Genomic DNA, 15,375 nt, shown 5'->3' with positions numbered 1-15,375 from the left:
AAGCATTATAATCATAGAATAACACAGGTTTATAATATTATTTTATATTTACAAAATAAATGGTTTATCATGATTATTTAAGTTTTACTACAAATTTATGTTTGTGCAATGTGTATAAAAGATTATGCGTATTATTCTTTAGATATTTTCTGAAAAGTGTGTTAATCACTTACATCGGGGTTTCTCAACCCTGTGAACATACAAATAGCTAATTGCGCCCATTACAAAGTATTAGATAACGAAAAAATACTATTTATAATAACATGTAACATTATTGTTATTTAGAATATGTTTTAATTTTACTATCTGTGAGTTATAGTTATTACCAATTATTAAAATGAGTAATCCAACTAAAAAAATAACGAACCTCTCAATTCAACAACGATTAGGTTTTGTCTAAACTAAGGAAAAATGTGTTTGTTTAATATACTTGATATACGAACTTCATTTCATGACCAATCACAGTTCTTTTATCCGCCTAAATCAGAATTGAGAAAAAGATAAATTGATCAACTAAAATCAAGACTGTATATTCAGCAAATTTTTTTTTAATAAGTATAAATAAAAATGGTACTGTTGCGTCCTTTAAAATTTACCATTTGTTGGCAAAAATAAAAAAAGCAGGAGCACTATTCGCTGTTTGAAGGATTTCTATTAACTGAGAATTACAACAACTACAAGGAAAATCCAGGCGATTTCAAATAATTTGTAAAGTCAGTTGAAGAATGGTATGGAAAAATGTGGATATACAGCGCAATTGGCAGTAAGGATAAGGGAGGTATTCAGTGATCTTAGTGTAAAAGAAGAAATATTAAAGTTACTACTGAAGCATGAACGAACAAGGGATGAAAATATTTTTAAATCTTTAAAAATTTCCCAACAGAAATTAATATAGATCTACACAAGGTATCAGCAATAATTACTGATAGTGTGCCAGCAATAATGGATTTATTTCCCATTGCAAGAAAGACGAATCCTCCACGAATTTTGTGTTATCATTGCATTATTCATCAAGAATATTATTGCCAAAACATTATCCTTTGCACATTGTAGAAAAAGGCAAATCCTCCCAGACTAACATTATCCTATATACAAATATAATAGTATGGGCTATTGGCCGATTTTTTATCTTTTCGACAAGATTATAAAATTCTCACTAAAAGGTTAACAATTAGATAGCTATCATTGACTAATGGATTACTGCTTTAACTAAATTATGTGAAAAAATTTAATTCTGAACTCTAGGTGGAAAATAAACATGTAGCTGAAATAATAAGCTCTATAAAAGCATTTACAGTTTTGTATAAATAATTCAGAAAAAAAAAATTTTATTTCTTTTAAAATAATTTTGATCCAAAATTATTTATAATTCATCAGAAAAAGTTTTTAGAACAATTTTAAAGTAGATTTAACCAATTTACTATTGTAGAGCCCATGGCCACATTTTTTTATAAATCTTTTAGCCACACAAATAGACATTACCGAAATTACAAAATCCATAGCGGAACTATTTCAGGAAGAAACATCAAAGATTGAATAAGAGATTTTGAAACTTCAAAATGACACCACAATAAAATCTCACAGTATGGTTGAAAACTTTTGAAATCTAATTGATTATAAAAAGTTCGCTCTTTTGAAAAAATGAGCTTACAAAATTAAATTGTTTTGGTTCCACATATTTGTGCGAATCTTTATTTTTCACCAATAATTAATCAAAAACTAGATTTCGCCTTACCAATGCCAATCTTGATGATTAGGATTATCATCTTAAACTGAGAAATTAGTAAGCGAAATATAATGTCAAATATCACACTAACTGTGCTTTGTTTCATTTTAATATATATTTTATTTTTGTATCATTAACTTCTTACAATAAAATATTTCAGGTCAATTTACAATAAAATATTTCAAGTCAATGGAATAAGAGCTGGCTAAGAATAAAAATATTTTTTTGAAATGTATGTTGACATTTTTTGTCACCTTGATTTCAAGATAAATCCAGTCCTGTATTTTCTCCGAAAATCCAAATTTTCCTGATGGTTTACTATAATGCCAACAATTGAACGAATAATTAAAAAATAAGCCAATACAAATATGTTTTTGAAATAATAAGAACATTTGTTGTTATATAAATATAGTTGTAATATTTCTGTCAACTTCTCTTGACAGATCTTTATATACGAACATATTTTTTTATTTTATTTTTATTTAATAAAAATCTTCCGTTGTAACCTGACAGGTGTAAGCCCAATGCGTTACAACGGGCAAATCTGTACCAACTGAGTGAGTCAATCGGACATAATGAATACCTACAAGTAAGTATTGTGTCTCAGTGACATCTATATCATTAATTATAAATTATTTTTTTCCTATACAATTTATAATCAATAGATGTCACTGCAGCTGGGGCCAGTTTTTTTAATAATAGCGCATTTTATAAATAAAAATTGGAGTGCCGCTGCCGGGCTTGAGCCCGGGACCTCAGAGTTACTAGTCTGAGACGTTACGAACTAAGCTATTCAGTCCTTAATATATGTATATCCAAGTGCATTCAAATTTAAAGTTCGCCAGTCTACTCCGTTCCGCGTGTTGTTGATCCTAAGCCTTGCGTTGTCATGCCGCCCCCGTTGGCCCTAAGCCCACTCCCGTCAGCCTAGTCCTTACAAATTATATTGATTTTTATTGGATATTATTACTACAATTCTATCGAAGAAGATAACAGCACAACAGGAGAAAATATATTTAAATGTATTGAAAAGTATAATAATTGAAAATAGAATAATGTAACTATTACATATAATAATTAATTAATCATTGTTTGATAAGGAAATTTCATTCAATTCGAAAAGACATGGCATTAGTTTCTGGCCTAATGAAATTTATTGTTATGTCCAAAACTGGAATTAGATAAAAAAAAGAAACTCGTTATTTCTACGATCCTAAAATTGTTATTTATGCTCTATCAACATTTCTACTGATAATATAAATTCATTAAAAATTGAGTAATTGCTTCATCGTCGTATTATTGCTGTAATTTATTTTTATTTGAAACCTTTAAATAATTATTTTTTATAATGAAAGCTCGATATAAGGTTTGCTTATTTTGTATCTCTATTGTAGCTGATAATGATAAAAAATATATCGTTAAGAATAAAATGTTAGTTAATGTCAGAAGCCCAAATGTCGAGTGTATATACGTGTGTCGGTAGTAATATTTGAAGTGTATTTACAAAACGAAAAGTTTCAATCTGGCGTTGAGGGTTTGAGGGGGTTGAGGGTCGAGAAGACACCTCCACAATCGGAGAGGAGCAAAGAATGGGGCGTGAAGGAGCGGTTCAACACGAAATGTCAATAGCGACCCATTAGCGCGACAACTCCAGACCGAGTTCCTGTTGCGGGTTCCCATAGGTCTTGACTATTATGCTGTTATCACCGATACCGATTGAGAACGGAATCGATACGTAGCGACGCGACTCGAATTTCGGATGTACCGACGAGCGAGCAACAGTTGCTCAAATCGACACTTGTCCGTTATAAAGACGCTAGGTTCCCGACTAATGTGACAGATGCGTGTTTATTATTTATTTTTGTCAAACAACATAACTTCTACGTCTCAGGTATGAGCGTATTAAGCGTAGCGTATTTTCCCTCAAAAACAACACCAGATATTACCACCTAAAAATTGTCCTAGCCCCGCATATAAATAGGACATTTAAAGAACAACGTTTTTGATCATAGATTAGATAATGGCAATATCGAGTGAGTATAATAATTAGCGAATTCCGCAAATGTTTTGCGGATTGCTAGAAATGCTGACTAAGTATTTGTATCTGATGGGGACAATATCAATATTGAATAATAAATAAACACTCCAATGAGTCATTACGTATTAACAATCGGTCAAAAAATTAGGTTGTTGTATGCAATAGAAACAATCAAACTATTCTGTAATTTGTATTTTGCCTGTACATAAACATAAACAAGCTGGCAATAAATTTCAACAGCGGTTTCTATTTTCGCACAAAGAATGACACAAATGACACACATTTTAAACATATTCTAGATAAATCTCGCCTATACTTAAAATGGTCTATTATTACTGAATATAAAAATGAATATGAAAATAGTAAAACATGATCGTAATCAAATAGTCAATAAATTCACTTATGACGAACAATTCAAAGTATGTTAGCATAAACCTGAGGTTACAAATTAAAGTAGACAAAGTTACAAATAACTTGTTTAAAATAAAATGATCGTTATAATCTATATTGTTAGAGTAGCCAGATACAATTATTCTTATGATGATTATTAAAGGTATTTAGAATATGATGACAAATTTTTCGTGACGTGACTTAGATATCAAAAAATAATTGAAGCCTGAAACAATTAGATCAATTAAATTATCCAAAATTTGTAAGTTATATTCACAAAAATAATTTCGCACCTCAGCTAATTTAACCTCAAGAATTTTTTTAGCCCATTGCCCGCTAAACATTATATATTCCTCAATGGTCTAACCTGGGCACTCTGCTTTTCGCGTTATTTAATAATGACATAAATACGACAGTTACAAATTAAAGTTTTATTCTGTATGCAGATAATTTAAAATTGCTTAGATGTATTCGATATGTTGCTTCCATCAACCTTTCGTTCGCAGCATTCTTAAATCGTGACATATAACTTGGAATCCAAGAATAACCAAATACTACATTTTAACCGAAAAAGTTTAGAAGAGGTTTACGACCGTGGACCGTGGTAGAATATTTATAAGTCAATGTTTGATTATTATCCGTTTTTGTATCCAGTGGCGTAGCTATGGGGGGGGGGGGCAGAAGGGGCGGGCCACCCCGGGCGGCACTTGCTTGGGGCGGCATATTCGCGATGGGATCGTCTAGTGTGGTTCATAACCCAATTTTGAGATAATTTCAATTTCTTAAATACTTGAAATCTGATATTAAAAGTTACTAAATTGGTGCCTCGTTTGAAAACAATTAATTATAAGGCTTTTTCACAGCTTTTTCACATTTTTTAATGAGATTTCAATTGTCTGAAGGAATATTTGCTTCCAATTAGCAGCAAAAAATATGGATAAGGAAACCTTTTAAAGTAAACGTAGAATCCGGGATAGAATTTCCGGATTCAGATATTGAGTCTATAATCGAACTGTCGTGTGATAAGGCACATAAAAAAATTATAAAACTCTGACCTTAAGCGCAAAGCTTAGCTTTTAATACATTAAATATATACAATGCAAATCATAAAAAGACAATCTAACATATTTTTAAAATAAGTTTATATTAACTAAATTTACTATATCCATAAATTAAGATAATATGAACATAAGCAGTGCCGGAAAATGAGCATACGCAACCGATTCACTTGCGTAAGGCCTTAGAGTAAAAAGTAAAAAAACAGACATTAATATTATATTTATCGCAAAATATGAAATTACAATTTATATCGCAATATTTCATTATTCTATAAAACACGATTCAATCAAAATTGTGTTAGTTCTTAGTTCGATTTTTCCGTCTCAGACTTTGTGTATCTTTGTAAAATTCGTATACATACTTACACGTAGACAGCCGGCCTCGCGCTCCTCCAAAACTCCATCGTCAATTTTGTAGGGACCTTATAACCTTTTGGGTAAAAGAAACAAGGCCTAGAACAACTTCGATGTGTCGTTTCTATGAATCATTCCTCAACCTTTGTCTTCATCGCAATACATCGAGAAAATACACAAAAAAACTATGGCACATTGTGTTTTCTTCTGACAGTCGATGCTTCGAAAATAATAGGCGTTTTAAATTTCAGCATACTTTTAAATAACAGGCGTCTTAAACTTCAGCTTAGTTGATTGCTAACAGTGATTCGAAAACTTTTTATGTCGAGCCCCTTTTTAAAGATAACATTATTTTTACCGAGGAATAAATTTATTAAGATTCAACAATTTAAAAATTCCTTAGTCGCTCTATAATATATAGTTTTAATATGTATTACTTTAATATTGCCAATTATAAACCTATATTACTTGCATACAATACCCCGATGGTTATAGCTTTTTTACGACAACCAATTTTAACCAACTTTTCTCAAAACTATAGCAAAATCATTATTGATTCAGGATTAAAGATACTTATGTATTTTATTATACAAATAAATAAATTAGAATTATCGTATAAAATATGCAAAATTCTTCAATTAGTGATCTGGGATTGTTATCAATTGCTTTAGTCATTGCAGCAATAGTGTATGGTATGCAGAAAGTTGAGCTATTTAACAAAACCATTAAATATTTATAAAATTCGCATATAAGTCCAAAGGCTGATAGAATCGCAATTTTTTATCCTGTCCTATCTATTCAAAAAGGAGGTAATGTGTCATTAATCTAGGTCACGTATTGTTTGTAATTTTAGATTGTGTTTTTCTAACGTGAGTTATCATTTTTTAATTTAAGTCATCAGTGACACATTCCAAAACTGCACGTTTTTGCGCGTAAATGCGTGCTTTTTTTGTTATCTCTAATTTTGAGAACGTGTCACGTCAACTTTTCAAATCAAAATATACCCTTCTTTCCTGTATAATTACGCACATAATTGGTATAAAAGCAGCGAGATTTTCAAGCTTACCATCATTGTCTAATCATCTGCCTAGCAACTAGCAAGCAGCTCCAGACATTGCCGATCAAGACCATCCGACTTCAGCCAGTACGATTTCTTTTGCGAGCAAACACCTACGAGTGTCTTTGCAGGCAAATACCAGTCTACATCAACCGTCGCCGATCAACGCAAACTTGAAAAACGTGGCGCCATCACCAGTCTACGCCATTCGTCGCCAGTCTACTCCAGTTGTCGCAATCCTACGACAATCAACGCCAACCTACATCAGCCATTGTCAGTCTACGTGGGTCGTCGCCAGTCTACTGCAGTTGTCGCAATCCTACGGCAATAAACCTCAACCTATATCAGCCGTTGCCAGTCTATACTAGCTGTCGCTAGTCTACATAAGCCGTCGCCTACGTCAGCCGTAGACAACTTACGCCAGACGTCACCTGTCTACGCAGGTCGTTGCAGTCTACGCCAGTTATCGCAATCCTACGGCAATCAACGCCAACCTACATCAGCCATTGCCAGACTAGGTTATCTGTCGCTAGTCTACACCAGCCGTCGCCGGTCAACTCCAACCTACGTCGCGTCCACGCCGTCACGTCAACCGTTGACCAGTTGTCGCCAGCTTACGCCAACCTACGTCAGCCGTCGCCAGCCTACGCCAGACGTTACTAGCCAACACAAGCCTACACCAATCATTGCCAGCCGTCACCAGTCTACGTAAATAAACGTTAGCAACCAGTACATCAACAACTATATCCAATAATTGGAACCATGGGTCTAAATTTGAAGATGTTGATATTTACCTTGCTGGTACTCACATGGAGTGCAAATATGCTTACTGCTGACTTACTTGCCTCTAATGAGAAAGACGTACCACAAAGTAATAAATATGACTTGGGCAAACAAGAAAATGCCTACGAATCTGACCATACTATCAAAGGTATGTATACTAATGAAGCATTTAATATTAAGCAATATGCCACATAATGAAAAACTCTTAGATATATTTTTTTATTATAAAAAATGATAATTTTTTGCCATTATAGTGATGTTTTGTGCAATAACATAGGAAAAATAATAACAATTTTCAAATTAAAAAAAGAAACTGATGTTAAGCCTTTACATGAAAATCAAATTATTACTCAATTTCCATGAGCTAGTAATCTAAAAAATATTTTTTTTTCTTTACAGACTTAGCAATAAAGGAAATTCGACTTCAACTTGATGAAGTAGAATCTTATTATAGTGCGCTCGTTGAATTGTTCGGCAAAAGTTTAAGCAAAAAGGTCGACATGCCGAAAGCAATGGAAATTGCTGAACCAGAGCAACCCATGTGTGTGAGTGATAATGCCACCTCTATTACGGAAAGCAGTGACATAAAAATAGATGGACAAGATAAGATCACCCTCGATACAACTAATAATTTTGAGACGCCGATTCATCATAAAGATATAGAATCTGAATATATCGAAGTTCCAACAGAAGATATGAAATTTAATGAGAAGAACAAAATGGAAGTGAATAATAGTGGAGAATATTCTGACGAATCGAATCATTCCCCGGATGTGAGTGAAAGTGACGCCTCTCTGACGCCTATCGAAGACATGAAAACAGATAGTTCAAATGATATAACCATCGTATCAGAGCCATTTACTGTGACACCGTTGAATAGGCAATATGATGATGTTGATTATAATTTTGGACCGATTCAAAATAAAGAATTACAATCATCTGAATACAGCGAGCTTTCAGCAGAAGATATGGAATTTGAGGAACACAACTCTACTAGCGATATAACAAACACAATGGAAGTGAATAATAGTGATGAATATTCTGACAATGCTTTTACCAAAGAATTGAATCATTCCACGAATATGAGTGAATATGACGACTCTCTAACGTCTATCGAAGACATGAAAATAGATAGTTCAAATGATGTAACCATCGTATCTGAGCCATTTACTGTGACACCTATAAATAAGCAATATTATGATGATGATAATAATTTTGAGACTCCGATTCAACATAAAGAAATACAAACTAAATACATCGAGCTTCCAGTGCCATATCTGAAATTTTACAAGCACAACTCTACAAGCGATACAATAAACATAACGGATGTTAATAATCGTGAAGAATTTCCTTACAATTATTTCACTAAAGAATTTAATCATTCCACGAATATGGATGAAAGTGACGCCTCTCTAGACATAAAAAAAGATGGTTCAAATGATAAAACCATCGTATCAGAGCCATTTACTGTGACACCGTTGAATAGACAACATCACGATGTTGATAATAAAGAAATACAATATGCATACAGCGAGCTTTCAACAGAAGATATGGAATTTGACGAGCACAATTCTACTAGCGATATAACAAACATAACGGAGATGAATAATAGCGAAGAATTTTCTGACAATATTTTTACTAAAGAATTGAATCATTCCACGAATATGAGTGAATGTGACGACTCTCTAACGTCTATCGAAGACATGAAAATAGATAGTTCAAATGATATAACCATCGTATCAGAGCCATTTACTGTGACACCGTTGAATAGACAACATCACGATGTTGATAATAAAGAAATACAATATGCATTCAGCGAGCTTTCAACACAAGATATGGAATTTGACGAGCACAACTCTACTAGCGATATAACAAACATAATGGAAGTGAATAATAATGAAGAATGTTCTAACGATACTCTTGCTGAAGAATTGGGTCTTTCCTCTCTAACGCCTAACGAAGATAGGAACATAGATAATTCATATGATAAAACCATCGAAACAGAGCCCTTCACTGCGTCACTAGTAAATATACAATATTATTATGTTACTATTGAGACGCCTGATCAATCTAATAAAACACAATCGAAATCCAAGAATCTAACGGCGCAAGAAATTCAGGATTATATCATTTATTCCACCGAATCATCTGTTATCAACGATATGGAATTTGACGAGCAAAACTCTACCAGCAATACAGCAAACATAATGGAAGTAAATAATAGTCAAAATATTTCTGACGATACTTTTACTAAAGAATTGAATCATTCCACTAATGAGAGTGAAAGTTACACACCTATGATGCCGACAAAGGACATGGAATCTGAGAGCGAAGAAAGGATGGACATCGTCGCCACGCCCTTCAACGAGTAGCCGTTGCATAGACAATATTATTATAGCAATACTCTTATACAACACCCGCCCTCTTTGAAGAATCGAGTGAAAGCCAAGATGATGAACCATATTACGTATTAAACGTAAATTAAAATATTTTGCCTAACAATTTGCATTTTCATTTATGTTTATTAAATTATAATCGAAAATCTTTGTATTTGTAACAATAAATTGTAATGTAAGTAATGGATTGTAATACGATTGAAAAGTCAAATAAAGTATAATATTTAATTTAAAGAAGTTTTTCTTTCATTTAATAGTAACCTATTTAGAATTGTAATGAAACTAATAATGTATACCTCAATAAACTGCATTATTAGATACATATACACATTATGGGGCTTAAAAACGACAACATTGAAAGCTATTGAAACTTACAACTTTATTTATTTTTCTACTGAGACTCTGACTGATCCACTGGTAGAAGAAAAAGTCCGGACCTTATCGACTTCTACGTTATAAAGGAATCTCAAAGCGAAATCTTCATTAGATAAAAGTACTAAATAATGCGAACACACCATCCTTTTACATTAATTGAAACTTTAATTGAAAAAAAATCGAGCTATTAAACAAATCAAAAAAACTCTTATTAACAAATTCTTCCATACAAAAATAATTAAAAAATTATTTGTGAAGGAAACAACAGGCAACTCCCTCTAGAAAGCAACTAGAAAAACAGTCCAAGGAAAGCACTCCGTTCCATCAATAATGAACTAATCGGAATGAAGAAAGACCCAAGGACCCGTGAAGGTGAGTCCTTTTTTTGCTTATTAATGTTTGGAAACTGAACTTTTAAATGATTGTGTTTAAACAATAGTTTTTATTAAGTTAAACATATATTTGCAGCTCACAGAAAAAGTGTGTACCTGTGTATTTTATATCACATTTTTTTTATTTTACACTAAAGCTTCTTCAGCATTTTAACTAATGTATGATCTAATATAAATACAAATATATGCATTTAGTGTCAATACTAAGTTTTTATGCACGTTCTATTATTGATGGAGATGCATATTTTAATAATCAGATCATAGTGAAAGTATATTACTTACAAAAATATTATTTATTCAAAATTGTAATTATACTCTATTGTTTTTTTCATTTAACCCTTTGCGCTCGTAAGTCGACTATGTGTCGACATCGTATTTCAAGCGTTGTACTCGAACGTCGACAATATGTCGACAAAACTTTGAATGCATTTATTGGCTTTGTGTTCAAGCAAATTTTGAAAATTTAAATTTATTAATAGTAAAAAGACTTCTGTTAAACACATTTCAGTAATATTGAATTTTTAACTTATGCAAATAACTCAATAATCTTAAATTTACAAGTGTAAGTTTATTGTAAAATTTTTCATCGGAACATGGTCAAAGCGCGCGCTGTTAGGACGGCATCGCGCTAGACTTGACAGATTTAGGTTGTCAATTAATGCTTTAAAACTGATTTTTTCCTTCTAAGGGCATCTATATTTTTATGATATGGGATGAAACGGGATCATATGCTCTAATTGGGCATAATTATTACTTTATATTGTGTGTCTGTTATGAAATAAAAATAAAATTTTTAAGACGGAAAAAAGAGCGAGATGCCGTTATGCTAGCAGAGCTCGCTTACTCGCTCGCACTAGTAAAATGAGCGATTGACAACTATCGACCTGGGTACTCAACTCAAACGATAATATTAGTCTCGACACATTTAATATATTTTCGAGCTAGTAAATAGCTAAATTATGTAAAACAGAATTAGTAATCTGTGTTTTAATTATTTATAAATACATATATTGATTTTCTTTTAAAAATTATCCATATAATTACGAATGACGATATAATATTGAATTTTTAAGGACGTGACGATGAATTCGATATTAACCGTGATATTATTACTGTGACAGTAATAGTATGCGTTTATGCTAAGACTATTTTTACCAATTTTAAATCTGGTACAAGTATTTAAAGTTTCAAGTTTTAGGATAATCTTTTAATGTAATAATTTTTTATGATCAATTTATTTATATTTTTAAGAACTGTTTTAATAAATTCAAAACTTAAAAATTCAAAAATAAAGCCACGAGGCCAAACTACGCTGGTTCGCTCTAGGTGTAAAAACGCCTGCCAATCCAAAACAGATCCCCACTAAAAAACAATGTAATATTTATCATTTCTGCCTCAAATGGGCAAATACATACGAAAAACTTGTAGAATATTTGTCTAAATATAAAATTTGATCATTTTCACAAAATATAATAAAACTTTACCAGCCCCACCTATTTTTTTTTATGTACGAAAAAATTGGGTGGGGCCTGGCCCCAATTGCATTTATATTATCACCACAGCTGATATTTTTGAGCGCCATTTCGAAATTTGTTAATATGTGGGGGCACCTATTCATGCCATATTTTTAAAAATATTATGGTTCAAATAATTGATTTACAGCCTTAAATTATACTAAAAAGCCATTTTATTAGGCTCAAATGCTTACGGCACCTTTAAATGTCTAATGAGTACTGGCGATTTTCTTGATGACACCTATAGAAGTCATCCGCGGTGAAAGGGTTAAAAGTCTTGTAAAACATATTTTTTTCAGTGAGTTTTAGGATTGTATTACACTTATATAAATGTATCCATATTTAACACTCTAAAAGTGGATAACTCAAATATGCGTCATTGAAAAACTATTGGTAAAAGTCGTTTATGCACAACATAATCAACACTTACACGTTTAATTGGATAAGATTTAAAACACAGTTTGTAAATTAGTGATATCTATTATATATTGTTAACTATAATTACAGCTTACAATCAATAGATGTCGCTTAGCAGTTAGGGCTTAATTTTAATAATAGCGCATTCTTAATATTAAAATGTTTAGTTTGCTGCGGGACCTGAACCGATAGTCTCTAGGATATCAATTCAACGCCTTAAGGACTACGACATTCCGGTTATACAAGACAATCTAAATATAAAGTTGTAAAATCGCCATGACGCGTTTTGAATGTCTCTCTGTAAAACATATGACTAAAGAATATAGACAAGGTTATTTTGCTCGTGTAACACCATAGACCAGGGGTCGGCAAACCTTTTTTGTGAAGGACCAGATTGTAAATATTTTAAGCTCAGCGGGCCAGGAAGCAAAATTAAAATGAGCTTCATCATTTCTCTCAAATATTCAAATGTATTGCAAAAGGCGTTACGTGGGCACTGAAGATGCTGTCAAATTTAAAGTGCATAACGTCACGGTGAAATACAAAGCAATAGGAGCACCTTATAAGGTGATACCTAGCTAGCTCCTTAACTCGACGGTTGGCCGCTCTATTATAGCACATACTTTGATTTTTTTATATGTCAAATCTAACAATTACTTGCAGCCCGGATTAAAATAAGCAGAGGGCTGGATTTGGCCGTAATTTTCTGACCTCTGCCATGGACAGTGAATATATTAAAAAATATCCAATTTAATTGGGCCTTCTTTTTCGTATTTTAAATATTCCTATCCTAAGTGCATGTAAACGCAGGACAAATACCCCCTGGATAGATATATCTCCCATCAAAACTCCCCTGGACATTAACCCCCTGTACAAATAATCCCCTGTGCAAATAACCCCCTGACAAATAGCCCCCTGACAAATAGCCCCCTGAAAATTAACTCCCCGTGTAAATAACCCCCTGACGATTAACCCCCGCCACGTATAGAGATAAGTATTTTATATAAGTTGTTATTATTTATAATAAATGGTCATTATTTTAATAAAATAATGTTTAATACGAATAATCAGTATCAATACTAATTTATTTCATTCAGCAAAATACAGAATTTTTAAAATATCAATAAAACTAACACATTTACGAAGAAAATATACGTATTGTATATTTTGTACCAGTGACCGGTGCGAGCAAAATTGTTATAAAGAGTATTAAAAAAAAATAAAAAATATTATTAGCCTAGATACATATGTATGTATAATACAGCTAAACTTTGGTAATGGCGTCAGTATATGTTTTATTAAGTATAATAGAGCGTCACAAAACGTGTTAAGTAATATCTGTATTATCTTTATACGTGGCGGGGGTTAATTGTCAGGGGGATTATTTGCATGGTGGGTTAATTGTCAGGGGTTATTTGCACGGGGGGTCAATGTCCAGGGGGGTTTTGACGGGGGGTTATTGTCCAAGGGGTATATTTCCAGGCGGTTAGTGTCCTAGAAACATATTTCCTAATCTAGATTCTCCTTTATATATGGACCTTCGCTTTACTTTATTTGGAATCTCATTATCGGCAACTTAGCGTCAAAAGTGTTAAATTTTGCTTTTAAAAATCATTGGTTATATCGTCAAAATGTATCCTTTTGCTTAAAACATATGTGCTGATGTGCATATTGTTTGTGTTTTATTTATTGTAAGGTGCATAACAATTTTTCGTATTAAATGTGTTTTTAAACGTTATTATATGTTGATATATGTTTTATTTAACTAACAGTATATTTTTTTATTTTTTATAATACGTTTATTGTAATCTGATTTTCTAAAAAGTCTAAAACTTGTTAATGGGAATATATTAACTATTTACCAAGAAAAAACAACAATTAAAAAAACTAAAAACTAAGGTTTTACTAAGAAAAAAAAACTACAAGTAAAAAACTTGTGCTCTTTGTAATTTTAATCTTGATTAAATTTTATTGTAACCATTATTTTTTTGTATGAACGCAAATTGTTGATCGATGTTAGGAGCGCTAAACGCTATAGAACGAGCGCGATGCGCAAGATAATAAGCGCATTGCGCAAGATAATAAACGATGGGTGCAAAAAAAATACAAACAGTCCAATATTTTAATTATTTAGAATTCATATGACATCTAGCTATTTACAAATTTCTTAATGGTTATAAACCCCTGCCGCTACATCACTCAGCTGTTTTTTTAAATAATTCATTTATTTGTTTTACCGCGCATTTGATTGCGATGGACGAAAAATCATCTAAAAACATCATTACATTTACCTTCCTATACTATGTATACCTAATACTATGTCATTTATTTTTTGTGAATAGTAAGTACAATTCTTCGTGAACACATTTTATAAAATTATTCTTTTCTAAGTTTGATGGTTACCGTTTTACAAATTATTTAAAAAAGTACAATAAAAAAAGTTATTTTCCGATTAAAGTATTTAAATTATATAATATTTTAAATATTTATTTAATTTTTTTTTAACTAAAATACTGACAAACTATCAATCTTTCGCTGTATTAATTTTAATTTGTAAAAAGATTAATCAAAACATGTTTTATTTCATTTTTACTTCCAAAAATTGAACATAAAAAAAGTCTCGAAATTAAATACGAGCTGGCGCTACCCCAACCAAAAAAAAAATACGAGTGCAAAGGGTTAATTAAGTCACACTTTTTATATTGAGGTATTTAATATAGCAAGTATTATAATCCGATAGTGTAGCTTTAGTTTTCTAAATATTTTCTATTGTGGATTCTGCTGGTATGTTGTTATTCAATCCATTTTACAGAAATCTGAATCTATTGAACTAAAAATTTAAATACCCATTTTTGTAATATGTATTATATTTACA

General features: G+C 31.8%; 1 protein-coding gene across 1 annotated transcript in view; it reads left to right on the top strand.

Annotated features, from left to right (window-relative positions):
* Positions 1-73, top strand: part of Pgant35A (polypeptide N-acetylgalactosaminyltransferase 35A) — an 11,045-nt gene extending 10,972 nt beyond the window's left edge. The window contains exon 12 of the mRNA XM_088187925.1: positions 1-73. This exon is cut by the window's left edge and continues 1,497 nt beyond it. The gene's annotated coding sequence lies outside the window, so the exon portion shown is untranslated.
* The last annotated feature ends 15,302 nt before the right edge of the window (positions 74-15,375 follow it).

This window comes from Plectrocnemia conspersa, unplaced genomic scaffold, assembly GCF_051122295.1.
Source record: "Plectrocnemia conspersa isolate PC_06_02 unplaced genomic scaffold, ASM5112229v1 ptg000006l, whole genome shotgun sequence".
Classification (NCBI taxonomy): domain Eukaryota; kingdom Metazoa; phylum Arthropoda; class Insecta; order Trichoptera; family Polycentropodidae; genus Plectrocnemia; species Plectrocnemia conspersa.
This window is presented reverse-complemented; position numbering and strand designations above follow the sequence as displayed.